Source organism: Sturnus vulgaris, chromosome 14 (assembly GCF_052056855.1).
Source record: "Sturnus vulgaris isolate bStuVul1 chromosome 14, bStuVul1.hap1, whole genome shotgun sequence".
In the NCBI taxonomy this organism is placed as follows: Eukaryota; Metazoa; Chordata; class Aves; order Passeriformes; family Sturnidae; genus Sturnus; species Sturnus vulgaris.
In genome coordinates, this window is record NC_142256.1 from 17,321,843 (window position 1) to 17,338,463 (window position 16,621).

The 16,621-nt window shown below is 40.8% G+C and overlaps 1 protein-coding gene across 2 annotated transcripts in view; it reads left to right on the top strand.

The window, feature by feature from the left end:
• Nucleotides 1-16,621, top strand: part of LOC106856297 (serine/threonine-protein kinase PAK 3) — a 131,987-nt gene that overhangs the window by 870 nt on the left and 114,496 nt on the right. The window lies entirely within an intron of this gene.

The following is a 16,621-nucleotide window of genomic DNA, read 5'->3' on the forward strand; positions in this document are numbered from 1 at the left end:
GAATGGGCTGCCTTTGAAGCCAATCGCAGCCTGAAACTCCTCATTTTGCCAGTGACATAATCTATCTGCCTATCTAGCCATTCCCAGTTTGGATCCGTAGTTGAAGGGATCACCGTCAACTGGCTGAGCAAGCAGTTTTAAGAGATTGGTGATGGTAAATACAATATTAGAAGTGGAGATGAGCACTGTGGACTTCTACTAAAACAAGACAGAAGGTTAAATTAGTCATCCTCCCCTTGGGTCATGTGCAGAGTTCCCCTCTGTCCTGTTACTGTCACTTAAGTGCAGCATTCAGGTTTTGTCTCTTGGCAGACTCTGGGCATACTCTGTCCAACAGAGATAGTAAGAACCGAGATCTTGTAAAAACTTTCTGCAGCAAAGTCTCTAATACTGACAGAAGTTCCAGCAGAGATGACTAATTCACAGCTGGAACACTCTTTCCATTATTTTTAAAAAAGTAACTGCTCTAGTAAACTATTGCACTCCTACATGTAAATAGTTTTCTTCACAAAGGTGAAACTTGTGGTCTGTATGTCTTCAAGTCATTCTCACTGGAGTGAGAATTCTCAGGATCATGCAAAGATTCAGGTTAGGATAAGTATATGTTAAATGAGAAAATAAATGTTATTGGCTGCTGTGATCTCTGGTATATTTTTAAAAGGTAGAGAGGGTGACAAGAGGCTATTCAATAGCTCTGATGTTGAAGGTAAGTTCTTTACTAGGATCATAAATGTGCTGATTCTGTTTATATTTATGCCAGAAGTCTGCACAATTTAATATTACTTTAATGTGTAGCAATGTATAAGGGAAGTGATTTGCTTCAGACTAGTGAAGACTGGAGAAGAAAAACCCTGCCCTGTTACTGCCCTGTGCCTCCCCTTCCCCTTCAAATTCCATTCCTCTTGCCCCTTTTGTCTAGCCAGAAGTGTGATAGCTAGAATTGTTTAGGAGCTACTTGCCCTTCTTTCTGAATCTTTTAAAGGAACTATGGTCACAGGAGGGAAGAGGGAAGAGAAAATGTGAGTATTCAGTCTAAAGAGACATCCAAAAATGAAGGCGTGGCACAGAAGGAATGAGATGCAGTGAGCTAAAGCAGTCTCAAAAATAAAAGACAACTGGTCCATCCATCATCTTGCTCACTTCCTTTCATGAAGTCTGAAAGTGTGTTGAAAACAGTTTAAAGTTCATGATCTGAAACGTGAATTAAGCTCCTAACTTATATCTCAGTGGTCCTGCAGTCAATAGCCTCATAGCATCCAGCTGGGGTGCAAGTGTTTGGTGGTGTGGTTAGTTTAATAATGAGCTGTAGAATACAGTTATTCTTTTTCTTGTGAATCTGCAGAGGAAGGGAAATAATCTTTGATTCTTCTTCCCTTTGAATAATTTTTTCTGAGTTCTCTTCTGCCTGTGATGTGACTTGAATTTGTGGTGGGGATAGGATGCAACTCTTGCCTTCTTGATCAGCTGGGGAGGAAAGTGCTACCTGGTTAGGTTATGTAGATCTGCTGCTGTAACATGGTTGACAGCTGCAATAGCATGGTTAGCTCTAATTCAGCTGTATATCTTCCCTGTAAACTGAGTCTTGTGAAGGTAGTCACCACTTCAGTTGGTTACACTCAACTGTGAGCACAGAAACATTTGCCTTAGCACAGAGACAAATGGGTGGGAGTAAAAGTAGTAAAATATTAGCTTTGGATTATAGTATTCAATGCAAAGATGTCAAAATGAGTGAGAGGTGCTTTACCTGTGAATGAAGTACAATTCTGAAAGGTAGAAGTACAGCATAGTGGTGAATAGTATGCTACAGATAGTCATCCCTCTGCCATAGGCAGCAGTGATACAGAGCATGAATCTTTCTGCATCTGCTGTCTGATGTAAATGTTTAAATTCCTGAGATTTCATCTTGGTCTGTAAAAACTAGGGTAACACATCCCCTAAAACCCTTACCGGCACTTGTAAGGTTATTTGAATGCTGTTGTGTGGATTTCTCTTTAAAACTAGGTTTACTCTCCAGAAGCCAGGGAAATCTGAATATTTATCTACATTAGCAGAATAGTATTAAATGCAAAATCCTTAGCTGCCATGAATATTTATTCTTACCTTAGCTGGCTTCAAAATGCTTCTCTAGCCAATTCCCATCCCTGAATGTTATTTTCACAGGGGTTTTGGAGTGGATGCTCACACACTGATACACCTCTAGATTTCATGTTCCTTGATATTTCTAAACAGATTGTCAGTAGTTGGCAAACTACATAAAAACATTCAGTGAACAAAGTATGGGCCCAAAAATACCTTTGGGCATCAATATATACCACTTTAAATCATCAGATCATAACTATTTCAGCATATGTAAATACTCTCAGTCTCTCACAGTGCTCTCTTGAGTCCCTTGAAATAATCCTTCTAGTTGAAGTCTTAGCCCTTCAGATAGAATAAGATACATTTTGAGATCCTATAGTTTTGTTTGTTTTTTTTTTTTTTTTTTAAACTCCTCAGTAATCTTTCAGTGCATCATATTCTAGATGGTTTCACTATGGAACCAGGGGTCTGTAGTCACAGGTCTGTTGAGCACAGCAGGGTAATTATAGAATCTCCCAGGACACACTGAGTCCATGGTGGAAGTGTTCATTGTGTGCACTGGAGGAGGTTTCTGAGTATAGAGCTCTCTAGTGTGGGTGCTGGCCCTTGTGGGTATTTTGTGGGTAGTGCCACTATTCCTTTTAGCTGAGTACTGGCAGCCTGTCTCCATTCTTGATCAGTGCAGAGGGTCAGTTTAAGTATTATAGAAATATATTAATATTTAGTAAAGACCTACAGTCTGGTTCCAAATTTACACAAGAAAAATAACAATAATTTAGGATGGATGTGACTTTTGGGGTTGATGTAGTCCAACCTGCTGCTGAAAGCAGGACCAATTTTTAGCAGGTTACTCAGGGCTTGGTTCAGTTAAATTAGCAATATCTCCAGAACCAGAGATCCTACAACCCCTCTGATGCAATTTCAGACCATCCTCATGAGAAAAAATTCTAATCAGAATTCCCCATGTTTCAGTTTGAGTCTGTTACCTTTCACTATACACGTCTTGGAAGGGGCTGATTCTGTCTTCTATATCTTCTTGGTAGGTAAAAGTATATACATAAATAGGTTGATATATAGAGTGAGGATAAAAGAGATGTGAAAAGGGCATTTTCATAGCTGCTTTTCATTACAGGCAGCTTTGCTGAGGCCAAGATATTCCATGTGTTTTACTTTGATGTGAAGTTAAGATTGTCACAGCTGTAGCCTTGCAATGAACCTGTCTCCTAAATCCTGCCTTTGAATGAAGTATTATGTGACAGACAGTGGACCGTGTTACTGAACTGGATGAAGTGCTGAATGAATGTGTCTCCTTTCCTACCTGTGGGGTTTTCCAAGAGCTTCTTGCCCTTTCAGTAATGAAACCCATGTTTTTCCTCTAAGGGATTAATTCGATTTTGGAGTGGATCCATCCTGTCATATTTGTATGGTGTTAAGACATTTCCTTCCCTGACACTGAATGTGCCCCAAGCAAAGTCACTGGTCAGTGTCAGCAGTTTCCCAAATTTTAAACCTTGGGTACCATCAAGGGGCAACAATATCTGCAAGGCAGCTTGTGATCATGAGCATCAAACACTGTGGAAGTTATAAATTTCTGTGGGAAAGGGAAAGGGAGAAAGGGAAGGTATGGATCATCTGCAATGTCCTCACAAACAAGGGCTTTGAAACAGCATGAAGCTGTCGGGGTGGTTTAGGCTAGATATTAGGAAGAGGTTCTTCACCAGGGGATTGGGCACTGGAACAGGCACCTCAGGGAAGTGATCACAGCACCAGCCTGACAGAGCTCAAGAAGCATTTGGAAAACGTTCTCATCACATGGTGAGATTACTGGGGTTGTCCTGGGCAGGGCCATCAAGTTGGACTTGATGATCCTTGTGGTTTCCTTTCAACTCAGGATATTCTGTGTTTGTGATTCTATGAACATGTGTCAGCCAAAACAAAATGGAAATTAAACTGTGTAGGAGATAAAAACACCTTTGTTGGTCAAATAATAATGCCCTCTCCTAAATACACCATTTATGAGTTCTGAAGTTGAGAAATTTGTATTTAACTTTTGCCATCCCTCCCAAGTCCTGGACCACTGCTCCTTTCTCTTATGTCGTTGTTAGGTAGTATGGAGTTCACTAATAAAATCTTTTCCAATAGGCTCAAGCAGGTTAATGTACTTTGATGTACACATGGTGGTGTATTAAAAAGTCAATGAAACGCTGATTGAATTTTCAGTAACAATTTCTGTTCTAGTCCTTAATGGCTGATTTATGCATAGGTTAGCAGAAAGCAATAACAAAATAATGTCTCTTACATAATTAGACAGAGGATCAGCTAGAAAAACTGACCTGCTGTCTGGCGGTTGGTGTGAATGATTTATTTTTATGGTAGCATAAAGACTGCAATATTAAAGTAGGTCTGAAGGTCTCCTGCTCTGCTGTTCTAGCCTGATATGACTTGTCCTGTGTGGCTCAGGTGTCAGTGTAAAGACCATACAATAGGAACTTGCTGGTCAGTTAATTTCCCTGCATTGTAGCTCATTTTCTTGCCTTCATAGATCAGCACACAGATGAGTATACTTTTCTCAAGTGTATCCTTATCAATTTAAGTACACTTTCCAGCAGCAGTGATAGTAAATTCAACAAGCTACCTAGGGATGCAGCATCTTCACTGCTGAAGATTTTGGGGAGTAAGAAAGCAAGCATTGCTAAGGATGTAAGTATTCAAGTGGGCATTCAGGTCTGCACCATCAGTTAAACATTGCTGAGAGCTTCTATTTCACACACAGGTGGTCACTCCTGAATGTCGGCAGGACAAGCTCTCTTCCTTGCCCACCTCTCAGGTCTTGCCATCAAAAACATCTATTTCATCCCACCTATGGGTGAACGTACAGCACAGGGCTGATGGGCAGCGCAGAGCCTGCATCACTGCAGCTTTTCTGCCATGCTGACTAGTTCACAACGAGTAGGGTATGGAGCTAAGAAAAGCATGGGAGAGGTTACCATTTCCCTCTTTCAGGATGCTGTGGTAGTTACAAATGCATAAAAATATGGGATAGAGCACTGGGAAAATATATGTATAGAAATACCAATTCATAATTCTACTTAACTCATTAGGAGTTTATGCCCCGGTCTTCAGTTTTGCACTACACCTAATGTACACTTTAATGTATCTAATGTACCAATCTTCCCATTGGTCAAGGGCCTCATCAAAGTTTGATTAGCTGTTTTAAGGAAAACAGTTTATTGCTGAGTAACAATGAGTCACAGACTTCAGATTAAATTAGAAGTCTGGAAGACAAAGTAAGATCGCTGACCTCTGGAAGAAGCCCTGGAAAGGCTGTTACTGAAGGAGCCTTCTCTGCTCATCCACACATGTTCCTGCAACAGGACTCCCAGACCAGTGGTAGTCTTTGGAGTACGCCTTGGCAGGACAAACTTTTCTGAGAAATAGGCTGTAAGTACAGGAAGGTCCCCACTTAATGCTGAGGTCACAGGACTATTATCAGCTGATTTGGATTCTGTCCCCAATTCTTCTCTTACCCTGCTGTGAGAGACTGGATTTTTCACTTAATCTACCTGCACTTTGCATCTTCCAGATAGAAAACTAATTTATCTCTTTGAGATCTCTACAAAAAGGATGCTATGTATCATCCTCATTCTTTACAGTCAGCTAGAGTCAAATCATATAAAAGCTCCTTAAGTGCAGCACATTTTGGCTTGACAGGTCTTTAATGACCGTTTCACTGAGACTCCTTAATACCGGGAAGTACTGAAATGGAATATCCTCCTCTTGCATATTCACTTCAGACAGGTGTCTGCCCAGGCCATTGTCCAGCACAGAATGCACTGGACATGAGATTTCGTCAGTGTGGGATTTCATTTCTGCTATTCCACCTGCAAATCATGGCAGCCATGTGACAAATGGGGCACGAACCTTCTGCTTGTTTTGTGGGGCTTGCTCATAGGATCAAAGAAACTGTCCATTTTCATTTTCAGATTAGTGCTTATATTATTAATTAATTAACAGGGGAGATAAAGAGGTCTGTTGGCTTTGCCCCTCTTTAATATTTATCAGGGGAAAAATTATACCTTGAAGACCTGTTTATTTTAAGTTTTTTCTTCTGCTAACAGCTAACAATGGTTACCACTGATCTCCCCAGTGGTGGCTGAAGTGTCTTTGGCTGTGAGCCTGCACAGGAAGAATAAGGGAATAATAAGCTGAAGGGTGGTTTTTAGGGGATTTTTGATAGTTGTTTGTTTTCTTCATTATGTGTTTGAGGCTTGTCTCCATGAGAAAACTCTAGGTAACCACAGAACAGAGGAAATTCTAGTATCTTGGGAACTGAGGAGTGAAAGATGAGAAATATGATGGAGAGCAGATTTGCTGGCAAAACAAGTTAATATTTTTACAGAACAGTTTTTACACTGCAGTGCTTTGACGGCAGTGTAAGTTTTTTCTGTAGCCCACCCCAATGGAATTTGAGAAGAATAAATCAGATATTAGAGAACATTTAAAAATAATACTTTTACAGTCTTGTCCCTACTCTGGCTATAAATATCCATCATGAAAGCAGTGTAAAATCTTTATATAGTGTTTTACTATAATGTTTGTCTTCCTTCTTTCACTCATTCTCACTCTTGTGATGAATGTAAAATGTCTTAGCACTGACAGGACAAGATGACACTTCCCCTCCAGCACGAGTTACTATCGCTCTTCTTCTACCTCTCTCCCTCTGGAACCAGTTAGGAGACACCTGCAATAGTGGAAAGTTCTTCCCCCAAAGGTGGAGTCCAGAAATGCTACTAGATTTACATTTTCTCTCTGTTAAACATTGCTGAGTATTAAGCAGAGGGTCTTTTCAGTGGGCCACATTCCAGTGGCAAGATTGTAATTCTCATTTGATATAATTTTTAGAAATTCCATACTCAGAAGTATCTGACTGGAAGAAAGTTCAATGAAAATTGAAATTCTTGAAGCCAAACAGTTCAGGAAATTAAACCGTAAGCAGCTCTGCTCAAGATTACATAAGGAACCAGCTTTTTGTCCCTCCCCTTGGCGTTTTTGCATAGTTCATCTATCAACTACAAAATCCTTAGGCACTTTCTGAACACCAGAAGGTGAGTCTAGGAACAGACCCTGTTAATTCAGTGGAGTCCAGTGATGTTGTGACCCAGAATATCCTCCAGGTTATTAAAAAATTTTCCTTAATTCCATGAAGTTTCTAGAGAATTCATCATGTCCAGGTAGTTCATAGAGAAGGAAATGTGCTGATCAAGACACAGAAATAATTATTTGCTTTAACTGTTCAGATATGTCTTTTGAATTTTCCAGGCAAGCTCCAGAACTACTGGTATTTATGCAAGTAAGATGATATGACTTATTTTCAGTTGGCAATTAGTACATTGGCTTTAGGGAATGAAAACTGTGTTACATGAGAAACAAGAACAGCAATATCAACAAAAGATTTTTGTCTGTTCCTTGTACCAGTCTGTGTTGTGTGTAAATCTGTAATTCTCAGCTGCCTTACCATCAACTGTGTCTGGAATCTGGGGGGGTGTGTGTGGTATGAGTGACTCGCCTTTGCTAGCTCCTCATTGGGCTTGCTTTGGAGAACAGCTTGAGAAGCTGAAGGCTTGCTGAGCCTGCCAAGATCTATTCTAGGGAATCCATGGCACTGTCACTACTGGAGCTTTGCACTTTTGACTTGGAATGAGGTTGACCCCATTGGACACTCTGCAGATTTTTAATACCAGTCTTTGCTTCAAAAGCTCCCATCATGGAGATTTCAAGGGGGATCAAGTGAAGCCATGATTGTAATTTTCTAGAGTAATTGCAGTGCTAAGAAGAGGAGGTATGTGGCACACAATATGTGTGTGGATTGTTTTAACTTGTGTTGAATCCTTTAAGTTTGGGAGTGGAAGTAACACCCCTTTTTTTTTTTTCTCAGGTGGAGGGGGAAAAAAAGAAATTGTCTCTGCCCTTCTGTATCTTTTTTGCAGAGAGCTTGTGAAGTAGTCGGAAATCTCTCAATTAATGTTCTTTCTGTTTTTTCAAAGATGGAGTTCTTCCTGAAGGTTTTCCAGATTTGATTTGACTGATGTGTATGATGACTTGAAGCATTCTCTTGATGGTTAATAAACAGCCAGGAAACAAACTCAGCTGAGGAACTTTGTCCAAGGAGCACAAAATATGAGGACTACAGAGTCATATTTTCAGAAATCAGAAGTTAATTATCGATTTATTTTTTCAGAAATCTGTGTTGACTCAGCCAAGAAGACAGACGTGTAAACACAAAGACATTGTTCATATTCATGTTAAGATATCAAGCGCACATTCTGTGAGACTTTATTTAAAGTGGAACTTAACTGTGTTGTCTAGAAAGGACAAAATATCTCATAAAAGTTTGCATATGATATCCTGAATCTCACTCTGAACTTCTCTCCGGAGAGTCCAGTCCTCAGTTGCTTTTTACTTAACTCTGAGGCTTAAATTAGGAATGGGGTGAAGTTTTGCCTCTTTTGAAATCAGGACAGTCTTAATTTTGAATCTAGGTAAACATATTTCATCATACTCTTTTTAAAGAATTTGAGGCATAGTTTCCAATTTTCTATTTGGTATTTGCTCTGATTCTCAAGGAGAGCATCTAGTTGGAAATCAATGTATATGCCTTTTGTGCTTACAAGAAATTACAGTTGTAATTGCACACAAAATTAGAAGCAATTTTAAGGAAAAAAAAGGTCTAATTTAAGGAACTCTTAAGTAATTTGTCCAAAGTGTTTTAACACATGTGAACAAGGGCTGTTAATTTCCTTTTGTTGCATGTGCAAAGTTTGATTAAGGTGCTTATGGAGTGCAAGTAGTTACAAAGGAGATCGATTTCTATATTGCTTGCCTTGTTTGTGAAATACATTTTATGTCATGAAGCACCGATTACCTAAATTAAAAATCCCAAACGATGGTGGTTTCTCATTTGGTAGGAAGCAGAGACTGTGTGGACAGCTGAAAACTTGCTCAAAGGCAATCTTGACCTACTCCATACTGTTCTTATGCTAATATGGGAATGGATATCCTGGGCACCATCTGCTGTCCCTGAGGTTTTGGCCTTGGGCGTTCAAAATTGGTTTGCTTTATTAATGCTAGGCCATTCAGAACAGTGGTGGTGCATTTGTTATAGTTTGTGAAATCAGAAGTTCCAGTTGTAAACATACAGAGATAACTGTCACTTTTAATAATTCGCTCAAACACAATAGCCACCACTCTTTCCAACCTCTCAGGCAGAGATGCCATCTTTCAAGCTGGAGTTACCTTCAGCAAATCCGACAAAGGCCTCTGGTTTTTCAGGGTGATGGAGTTTTACTTCCTTGGAAGGTCATTTCATTAGGTACTGGATGGATTTATTAGCTGGCTGTGCATTTTAAGTTTTGTAAGTGCCCCCTAGAGAAACAGAAGAGTATCTTGATACAAATCAAAATTAATAAGTACGACATACAATGTGATTATTTTTAGAGGGGCTAAAGGGCTGGGTTATCAAATATCCTCAACTAGTCTAATTAAACCAGTTGAAATTTAAAGGACACCATACATCAGTTTTGCCTAAGCTTATTGTCAGGAAAAATGGCTACAATCTCAGTCATAAGTACCTAATAAAGTCTCATTGAATGATGATTCTGTTTGTGCTTATTAGCTATGTGGTTCTTCCTTTGGTGTGCATGGCTAATTAAAAAACAATTACTGTGAGTACTTAAGTTACTCATTGTCAAGTTCCCCAGATACAAGTCAGGATAGTTCAACTGGTAGCCAGCAAGCCATGTGCTTCTGCCCTGTTGCTTGGGCCCATAGGTTCAAAAGAGGCAGAGCACACAAAGTTCAGAACCTGTACATCTCCTGCTTCATCCCTGTCAGGGGTGCAGGGCAGTTCTTGAGTTGACACCCAGTCCACAGCCTTCTCTAGGAAATAGAATCTTGGCTTCCTTCCATTTTCCAGGTGAGGGAAGTGGGGCATGGCTGATGCGTGCCTGGTGTCCCCAAGCCGGAACCAGCACTGAGAATATTGAGACTGTGCCAGATTCAGTCCCAGGCTGCCCACAGTGGGGGTGCAGGGGGAACTGGAGGTGTTCAGGGTGTAGAGAGGCAGTGAGGCCATGGTGAACAATGTGACAAGCTGTGGTCTCAGCTGATGTCTGGCTTTTTGCAGTATCCCAGTGAAATAACATTTTATGGCAGAATGGGCATGGAACAGGTCCCTCAAGGCTGTTGGGTGATCCAGTGAGAGTATAATTTTGGGGGGTCGACTCTCCCGACTCTCCTGATTGGTTGGTTTCACTTGATCTGTATGCAGAATTTATTTATGATGACTTCTGTGATGAAAAAAATTAGCCAGTTACCTAATAAGCAATACAGCCAATAGGGAGAACAACTTTCAGCAGCTCCTTTTTTCCCCTTCCTTGCCTCCAGAGCCTTCTGTTGTTTGTTTTAGTTATGGCTGAAGGAGACAAACACTCCAGGGCCAGGGAAAATGAGAGTTAATTACACTGTGGAATGGGATTTTGCACAGTCCTGGTTCTTTCCCATCCCTGTCTCAGGTGCTTGAGAATACAGCAGAACCAGCAGAGTTCTTCACTGCTATCCTTTGCTCGTTTTGGAAGCACTACAAAGACAAAGCTGGACCTCTTTCCCTTAATTTAAGACAATGAGTAGCAGGCTTCTTTTTGGTGTCATCATTCGTGTAAGTTGTGCCAAGATCAAGTGAAATTCCAGCAGAGGTGGATCTCATATGTGTATATTTTAGAAAGGAGAGTAACAGTGTGTGTTTGCACTCCATAAAGTTTCTGGGTGAATCTATATTTCAATATTTTTGCTGTAAAATCTAGAAGTCCCTGAGATATGCATAGAGGAAAAAATATTTGTATCTCGAGGATTAAGTTAAACATTTTTATATGGAAGGTTGTCGTAGAAATCCCTCTGGGTAGTAGAATCACATTATCCATCTTCCTTACTGTCTGAGTTCTTGTTTAGGACACTATCTTATTGGTATGCTGGTGTAAAACAGAGGTTAAGAAAGGGGAGATGTGGCATTCTACATAATAATGAGGGAAAAGCTGACAACAATGTCCTCTTTGGCTCTTCTCAGCTGAAGTGCTGAACTTGGGCAGAGATCTGATTATATAAAACGTGCTTACAGATAGCTGGCTACTCTTCAGTTTCTCAGTGATTGAGGATGATCAAATCCTTGTGGAAGTAGAGCACTTACTGACCAGAGGAGCGTTGCCAGGCCATTACGGGGCCAGCTGCACACATGGAAGTTGCTCAGCACATAGGTGCATTCGCTTATGAATGTGTTCCTATAGAGACCTAGTGCTTGCTAGAGCAACCCCCGAGCCAGACATAAAAGGTTCATAGTCCTTCATCTGTCAGGACAATTTCGACTCACATCAGGGACTAGTGTCTGACTCTGTCACAACTCAGCTTAGTACAAGAATTATGGGGTTTACCTGTCTGGATTGGAAAGATTCCCATTTAAATGTGGATGATGCTTCAGAATGATTTAGCTACATTAAAATACCAGAGTAGGTTTGGTTTCAATTCATGGTAAAAGACATTGAATTACTGAGGCTTCAGAAAGTACCATGAAGCAGAATAGTTATCTTCTTACCAAGTCTTGTATGGAATACCTTCAGGTCACACAAGCTGGGACTGAAGAGTATCTGCAGGGTGTGTATAAATGCACAGCAGAGAGGACTTAAAGAAATGTTTATCATCTTTTAGTGGTTGACAAAAAAATCTGCTCTGCTTGTACCTTGCTTGTACACTGATAATTACAGCAGTATGTAATGTGAAACAGTAAACCTTTCAAGTTAAGTTCTGGTGTTCCTACTTGGATCTTCTCTTGACAGATAGGATATTGACAGAGTTGATTAAACACTTCTGAAACAAGTTTCAGTTTCTACCCTAGAAATAACGTGGCACTCCATTGGAAGATACATGACAGGAACAACTAGGTTCTGATGAGTGAGGGAAATCAGAAATGACCAGAGGCAACTATTGTTAGAAATTAAGAGTTAGTGTCTGCACATGTCTGTGCAGCGTTTCTTGTGTTTTCATTGCTGACTAGGTAGGAAAAGCAATCCTGTTAGCATGCTAGTGCTAACATGAGGTGTAGAAATATCCGTCAAAATCTATTGAGGTGCTTTGAAAAGTTGTGAAGTAACATCTCTGCAAAGGATGCATAAACTCTTGAAGAGACTGCAGCAGTGATAGACAACCTTGCAATCCTTTATCACTGCTTGGAAGTCTCCATCTTCAAAAAGGCCCTGTTTATACTTGGACACAAACAACAGCAATTGAATGTTTGTGTCCAAAGAAGTAAAAGTGTAAAGAGAGATATATTCAGACATGACAGAACCGCAGTGAGCAAGTCTTCATTCTTCTATGCAAGACTCTCTAGAGTGACAACTTTAGTTAGGGAGAGTGTAATTACTTGCTTTTTGAATGCTTAATATTGTTTCCTTCGAGCTGAGTTAACTTACTGCCGAAGTATATTCTATTTGTTCCCTTGTTAGCAGATACAGGTTGTCTTCTGTTCTGCTTGTTATAGAAAGGACAGCTGGGGAGGCCAGAGGACAGAGATTGTTCTCAGAGACACTGAATGCTGACAGTGGCTCAGTTTTGCTTATAATTGTTTATATATCTCTGACTTGATCTAAGCTGAACAAGATACTTGGTTCCTAGGTAGGTATTTTGATATGCTGACGTATCAATGTTATACAAATATTTTGAGATATGGTCCTTCTCTCTAATCACAGTGACATTTGCTGCTGCTTGGTGCAGTGTCGCAGCTGGGACTCAAAGTCTCATAGTTAACCAGGAACTGGCACTAGGAAATTGGATTTTGTTCTTGCACCCTTTTTCAGACATCACATAGGGCTAGATACAGTGGGTGGGCTTTGGAACCTACTAATTATAACAGCTGTGGCAGTGCCTTCCTCCTACCTTGCCAAATCAATGCTTCCAGTAGAGCACCTGAGCTGAGTCTACCTGGTTATGCTGGGATGAGTTGGCTGGAAAATGAGAGCTACACTGTGTGCTCCCAAATCACCAGCTTCTCTTTTCCCAGAATTCCTGTGAGTACTCACCTTATACCTGCAGATTAAAACATATTTAAACCTTAAGAAACATCTTGTAACATGATTTATATTCTTGCATTTGTGCACAGTCATGGCTCCTTTCTAAGCAGAAAAGATCATAGCAGAATACAGACAAGGTGGAAAGCTGAATAAAATAGTAACAGCAAAGGATCTGGGAAAAGCAGGACTGCTGTTTACCTCCTGCAGGTTCTGTTCTTCTCCTGGTACTGGTGGGACATTTTCCGCTGGCAGGTCTGTACTGCATGTGTTCAGCAAGAGCTTTTCCTCGTTTAGTGTGTGTATGAGGCAGTTGTTTTGCATGGCCTCATTTAAACTGGTATATCAAAACACTTGCTTCCTCAGGAGAAAGGAATGTTTTCTCATTCCTGTCCTACTTCATATTTCACAGCTGCAGTTTGTCTTGTTTTCTCCCTGCCTAAGGCCCAGAAAGTGCTGCAATGCACAAGGGTTTAAAGGATTATTTATTTTAGGGCACTGATGTCTTCTTTGTAAAGCTGTATATGTTTAGTTTGTTAAGGAACTCTTATTAGAGCAGCATGGGGGTTTTGCAGGGAGGAAAGGGAGGCAGTAAGTGTGCGTATCTCTTTCCAAACCAGATTACATAAAGGCAGGCTTCTCAAATTATCTTAACCAGGATGGGTTGTGATGATCTTTGCTCCTGAATTAATTTTTTCTTTCAGAGTGGCTGTACCTCCTCCACCTTTGTATGACTCCATCACTGATTGCATTGATAGCTGAATATCCTTAAGTTATCCAACACAGGTAAAAATGATGGGGAAATTAACTTCCATTAACTTCAGTAGGAACATAATTGGTCCTTAGCTATACCACCTCCAGCCAAAACTGAGTCTGGTTATAATTTTGGAAGTGAAACATCAAAAAAGAGCTGCCAAGTCCTGATACCTGGCCTGTGGGCCTCCGCATCATCACGATAATGGTATGTTGCTTCTCGACTTCTTGGAAGACTTCTTGGAAAAGGAGGTAAATTTGGAAGAATGGCTTGGAAACAGCCATGATGGTTGTTGAAAGCTTTCAGGTTAGCTACCTGTTGAATGCTCATTCCAGGGCGATGTAGCAGCACCAAATCTTGCCATTTGGCCCGGCTACTGCCAAGCAGTGCAGAGGTGTCAGTTCTGAAGGATAAGGGAGGAGATGGAATTGTGACCTTCCTTCCAGTTTGAGATCCTCAGAGTGTGATGGAGTCTTGCCTCAGGCCAAGCCTATATTCGATTATTTACACCAATAGGTCACCTTGCCATCCTTCTTCTCCCAGAAAAGAATGAAACAATGGAACTTAAAGAATGTGGCAAGTCTGAAATATATTAATGTATGTTAAAATCTCCCCCTCGCTCTAGAATCATTTGCAGTTTTTAATTCCAGAGGGAGCTTGCAAGTCTATCCGTAGTGTGCCACTTTTCAGTTTTTCTGATGTCTGGTAGGCTTTTATCAGCATAGGGCTAGTTTGTCCTGCTTTGTGTGGGAGTTTTGAAGGACAAAGTTGGTTTAAACTTGCTGATAGGTTGGGATACATACAGTTAATGTTCTACTCCCTCATCTCCCACCCTCAAAATGAGTAAGACACAAAACTTGCCTTATACTTTCCCCAGAGCTTTGGAAATTTTTGCATCAAGGCCTCAGCCAGGCTTCAGACTTCTTGATGATCACTGCATCCGAAACTTGGGCACATGTGCTTTTAGGAGAGCCTTGATGTCTCATACAGCCAAAGGGCACAGATATCCTCTAATATCTCAGGCTGCATGAAGTGAGTGTGACAATTCTGATGACATAAGAGGTTTCCTCTGAAATATATTCTGTGTAGGTCTGTAAGTCCAAATGCAAATGTGCCCGTATATTGTAGGTCTCTCCTTTGTGATAACTGGGAAAGACTGGGTAACAGTGTCCAAAAGGGGAGAAGACAGTTCTGATACCTTGTTTACCTGGAAGGAACCTGTACAAGAAAATGTGCTTCTAATTGGGATATGTGCTGCTAATCACTTATGTGAACCATCAATCTGATGAAGTTGTATATTTTTCCGAAGATCCTAGCTCCAGAAGTCAGGTGATTTATGGGAAGATTCTCTGTTTTCATTTAAAAGATGGTTTCTAATTCTCCTTACTGAGAAAAAAAAAAAAAAAGACTAGAAGATGCAAAAGGCAGAAACACCATAAGGCAAATAAAACCTTTAATAACTAAACCCATCTTTATTGCTGAGCCAATCTCATTATTTTTTAGGATCTGAGTAATGATTTTTGAATGCCCAGGTTGGCTTTGGAGCCCAGAGACCTGATTTTCTCAAGTGCTAAGTACTTTACTCCAGCTGTCACACCTATAAAAATAACCCATTAAAATCATGCCTAGGGTCCCGTAGTCAGACATCCACAGCTGGGGGTGGAGAGAAGAAATGCTGATACAGGGCACATGCAGAGCTGTACCATACCTTCCCTATAGTGTGGTAAATGTGCACTATGCTAAGCAACATTGTTGTCTCTTAGGCAGAAACAAGAAATAACAATAAAGGCTTCTTCATACAGTCTTTTATAATGTAAAATATTAATGTAAAAATATTATGTGGTAGTAGGAGCTAGTAGTGGTAGCTGGCAGGTGAAACTGTATTCACAGAAAGTGAAAAGTATTCTTTTTTCTGCATAAAGGGGCTTAAAATGGATTAATTAATACTGACCCCATTTAAAGGGATGGCTGTTATGCCTGCTTGAGGGAAAAGTTCGAGTCTCACATGTGTTGGTGGAAGTCTCTTTCAGTGTGCTGGGCTGGACAAGCCTGAAAAATCAAGCAGCTGTTTGCCCCACAGTGAGCCAGCTGGTTGAAAATCCAGGCTGCATCCCTGAGCCTCCTGAACATTCAGGGCATATTTGCTCCTTTAATTAGTATTCCCCCTGGTCCTTGGAATATGGGTTTGTGACAGAGAGTTTGTTGACAAAAGCTCAAGAAAGATTTCCTGCTTTCCCAGCCCCTCCGAGGGGTGGGGAGGACGGCTGGGGACTGCTCTCTGCATGAGAGGTTTCCATGTGGCTCAGGCGAGGTTCGGCCATGGCAGAGGGTTGTAGGGAAGCTGCTCCTGCTCATTGCAGACAGGATTTGTGTCAAACCAGTGCTGTACATTTTGCTGAACTACAGCATTGTTTAAACTCAAGGGAGGATTCTGGGAGAGGTAGAACCTTAAGGACTTTAAACTTTTTTTTGGATTCATCTCATCAGGTGTATGGAGGTGACTACTAAATACATCTGCCTTGGTGGTTGTCTGTAGCGTGAGGATCCAGCTGTGTTATCCCAGCAGAGATCCTACACAGGTGTTCTCTCCACCAGCTCCAGGAGTGAGAGGAAAACCTCCTGTGTGACTAGTGTAGTGCAACTAACTGGGCTTCTGCTAAATTACTTACTCAGCTCAGTT